The sequence below is a fragment of the Dermacentor andersoni genome, chromosome 1 (genome assembly GCF_023375885.2).
Source record: "Dermacentor andersoni chromosome 1, qqDerAnde1_hic_scaffold, whole genome shotgun sequence".
NCBI classification, from domain to species: Eukaryota; Metazoa; Arthropoda; class Arachnida; order Ixodida; family Ixodidae; genus Dermacentor; species Dermacentor andersoni.
In genome coordinates this window covers 58,722,981-58,727,095 of record NC_092814.1, presented here as the reverse complement: position 1 = coordinate 58,727,095, position 4,115 = coordinate 58,722,981, and the positions used below count along the sequence as shown (strand labels likewise).

The window sequence follows — 4,115 nt, the reverse complement described above, 5'->3', positions numbered from 1 at the left end:
GCAGGCCTGGGCTGCCACGCCGGGAGATGCGACCCGGCGCGAAAGCGAAACTTGGGCTTTTTAGCTGGGCGGAAGGCGTGTTTCGCGTTTTTTCTAGCCTGTCGTTTTCGCTGTCTCGATTCAATCAAACTGGAAGACCTCATGCAAGTCCGCAATGGCCACACTGAGTGATGTGCTGACTGCAGAAGCGAATACATCGGGTAACCACATAAGCACGTAACCTGTGAAGGATTTTACAGCACTGTGTTGGTGCCACATTTTATTAAAGCACGCAGAACATTGTCCTCTGCACTTTCAGTTTGGTCTTGTTTGTCATGGTCACTACTGGGTTGGCCGCGTTTGGCAACCAACTGGCGAGGTCGTTTGACTGCCTGATTAGCAGACGCCTGCCCTTCACCACCTGCACATTGAAAACAATATATATGTTATAGTAAGAAGGGCTGTAGTTCTTTCCCATGCCATCACTGTTGCGAAGACATAAAGTCCTCTCAAAATGAAATAGAAAATGCACCAGGCCAATTGTATCGTGCAACCCCTTAAGAGTACAACATTAAGAACACAAGCCTACAGTACTCGAACAAGCAGCATGTGATGCTAAACCTGCACTCATTGGAAAATGAGGAACTACAGTAGTTATAATGTTCAACTTCATGTGCAGTCAAAGCCCATATAACAGGGCGAGCATGACGGATGCAGGTTTTGTACAGTTGCACAAACCATGACAGGGCACATAAAATTACCATCCCTACTTAAAGCTGCATCATCAGGGAAGCCTTTGGTACAAGACAACCGCACCTGCATTCCAAAAAATTAGCCCCACCAACTGCAGCTACCTGGTATCAGACCTGTTTCGCTTGTGCGAGGCCATATCGGATTGTTAGCGCTCCCTTAGTAAACAGTAAAAGAAACTGGTGAGAACGAGCAAAATTTTGTTACAAAATACAACAATAATTAAGCACCTTATTTTCCTCGCCTTATGAACGGAAAAATTTTGCGCTTTGCCCTGCATAACAGCCCGCACGCAGTTTAGAGCTCAGGATGCTCAAATGAATTCGTTACGAATGACACCTGCAACACCAGCTCGTAAAGACAGGCGCGCTGCAAGAACGCCTTCGGCGACGAGCAGTCGTTGTTTACGTTTTTGTCGACGCATGCTACGTGACGAGCAGACTTCGTTTTACTTTCATTAGCAATAACGCTCACCAGCAGGGCAACATACTATCGTTTACAACTTGTCGTTCACGCTTAATGGTCATGCCGTGCAGCAGCTGCAAGTATCGCTAACCGCAAACTCAACTGTTCCGCTTAACCGTCGGGAGCTCTGCCTGAATGAAAACACGAAAAGGCTTGCCGTCTTGTTATAGCCAAGGCGAAGCACCGGCGCGGGATTCTGCTATGTGGGCTTGTCCAGAAAGTGCTCGGAGCAAACCTGCGTGTTACACATATTACGTTCGTAGGGCGCAAAGTTGAACGTGGCACCAAAAGATACACAGATCGAATACTCACTCGTGCATTTTCACTGGGTTGGTAGTTCTTCCTATTCACTGCAGCTATCCACCGGTGGCGCAGCTTGTCATTCTTCGTTGCGGATGGAAATCCGTGCAGGCTGAAAACACCGCACCGGCACGATTCCCTACATGTATTGTGCTCTTCGCAAACAGCGCTAGCAACCTGCTCCTTTTCCGCTGGTTATTTTGGCATCCAAACACGACGCAACGATGCCCAGATGACTTCTTGTACTTTGGATTCGCGTGAACGGGCACATTTCCGCACTTTGGAGTCCTAGAGCTAGCGCTAGCCATGTCTGCTGGTCGCCGGCGAACACGCTTTGGCAGCCCAGAACAAAATGGCGCTGGTCGACCGGGCAATCCGGGTGCGAGAGTATGCGTTCGACTAGCCTGGGTGCGAGGCTAGCGTGTTCTGGTCTATACGTTAGAATGCAAATGCAAAAAAAAAAAAGAAAAAAAAAAACACGGCGGCATATTACATTCCCTTGACATGTACAGTAAGTCTTGTTACAAAGGATTTATCTCCCCTTCATAATAGTTATTGGGCCTGCTCGACGCTTTTATTCTGTCGGTCGTAGAGCTTTTAGCGTGCGCCGGCGTGCGCCCTTTGCAGCGTGCGTCCTGCTGTCAAAGGGTGTCGTTTTTCAGGAGGATATATAACAAACGCGACTAAAGGAAGCATTGATACAAAAAGGAATAAAAAAAAAATACTGGGTAAAAATGTATATTCAATCACCGTAATGCATCCGCCTTTAGTTTTTGTGCAGGTAGGTTTCATACCACAGCCTAAAATGCCTGCAGTGATAGCGAGGGGCTTTCCACCATATTGAACCGTAGTTATAATTTATTCCAGAACATTGCTCGCCACAATATTGTCCGATGCTTCTGTGGCTTGCTTTTATATTATAATGGCATGTATGCAGTATATAAAATTGATCTGTGAATTGCTGCTGGTTCACTTGAGCATGCGCTCGTGACAGTGACAAGAACTTTAATATTAGAGTGTCCTGAGGAACTTGATTGGGGGGAACCGAAGGCTCCCCGATCAAGTTGGTGGCTCTGCCCACGACGGGACAGGGAGATGGTGACTCTCCGCGACGTCGCGGGCCCTCTGGACGGCCTGTGGTTGGTTTAAGAAAAGCATGCGCTCGTACTTTTTTTTTTTCATTGCGAAAGCAAACATTCTGACTGGCATCAATAACATCCTAGTTTAGTCCAACCTGTCTCCGTCCCGTGCCATATTTACATATTTACACCATATTTTACATGTTAGTCCTGGCTGAAAACATCATACCAGGATCGCAATACCACACAATAATCAGCAAACTTCAAATCCATACAATAGGTCCCCTGAGCCACGAATTACTTTTTTATAAGTTGCAGTCTAAAGATTAGGAGGCATTTGGCGTTGCCAGTAACCTTTAAAATACCTGCTTCGACACATGTAGCCTCTAGCCGCGACAGAAATTAACAAAAACAGAAATATCAAGTTCTTGTAGCAACCTAGTAACCTTTATATTATAGGTTACTTGCAACTGAAGGTATACCTAAACGTTACCGTATTATATATAAGACTGATATATGGAGGCCTTCCAACCCTCAGCGCGTGGGCCGCACGAGCGCGGTTGATATCCAGAAAGCTCCGCGACTGCGGCGGCGGCACGGAAGCGCCTCGAATGTTTATATAATTGATATCGCAATAAAAGAAGAAAATAAAACGACGCGCAGTATCCGTAAAGTCATTTTTAAACACTTGAATATTGCCAAACACGAACTTTTGCTGTCTTCCGTGCATGTTTTTCTGAGTGGTGCGCTATTGTTATGTATATCTACATGTTGTAATTAAAGCTATAGCTTTAATTATGGCCACATTGCAATTTACAAATTATAGCCGTGGAGTTCGCAATTTAGGCGGATCCACTCGGAAGGAATTTTCAAGGTGAGACCAGTTTCGAGATATAAATTCCCGAACTTGGCGGAGAAATGCATTGGCGTTCCAGTTAATTTGTTAAAATAAAAAGAAAGATAGAAAAGAAACGTCGTTTCATGCACTGAAGCGCACAACTGGTGCGCCAGTGCATTTCTCCGCAAAGTTCGGGAATTTATATCTCCAAACAGGTGTCGTCCTAAGAATTCGTTCCTAGTTGATCCGCCTTGCGAAGTCCACTGCTAGAATTTGTAAATTGCAATATGGGTCATCAGATAATTAGCTAGACGTTAATTAGTAAATTTTTGTTAATTAGTCAATTTTGCATTTCGTTTTTTTGGGCAAGTAGTGTCCGCCGCTTTGAGTAGGCCGGCTCATAAACTAGAATTGAGCTTTCTGCCGCAGGCAACCTTTGAAAAATTTTGAAAGTGTTCGCTGAAACACCCTGTATGTCTGACCTCTGCATATGCTAGTGACGTCATTTCCATCCCTAAAGAAATTGGTAAATTATTAGAAGTATTTTTTTAATCAGTCGTTAGCTTTGCTTACTGGAAAGAGAAGCGATACTGAGACACATATCATTCACCCGCATTTTACCCGCATTTCACCCGCATTGAAAAAAGGCTGCCGAGGGGCACTAAAGTCTGCATGTCTTTTTTTTTTTTTTCAGGGTAAGAAAA

At 45.0% G+C, this 4,115-nt stretch overlaps 1 long non-coding RNA gene across 1 annotated transcript; it reads right to left on the bottom strand.

Annotated features, from left to right (window-relative positions):
• Positions 1 to 226: 226 nt before the first annotated feature.
• LOC140215220 (uncharacterized) lies at positions 227 to 2,993 on the bottom strand. The gene is made up of 2 exons (XR_011892159.1): positions 1,507 to 2,993; positions 227 to 1,429 (listed from the first exon to the last, which is right to left on the bottom strand). It is a non-coding gene; the product is annotated as an uncharacterized lncRNA (long non-coding RNA).
• Between the last annotated feature and the right edge of the window lie 1,122 nt (positions 2,994 to 4,115).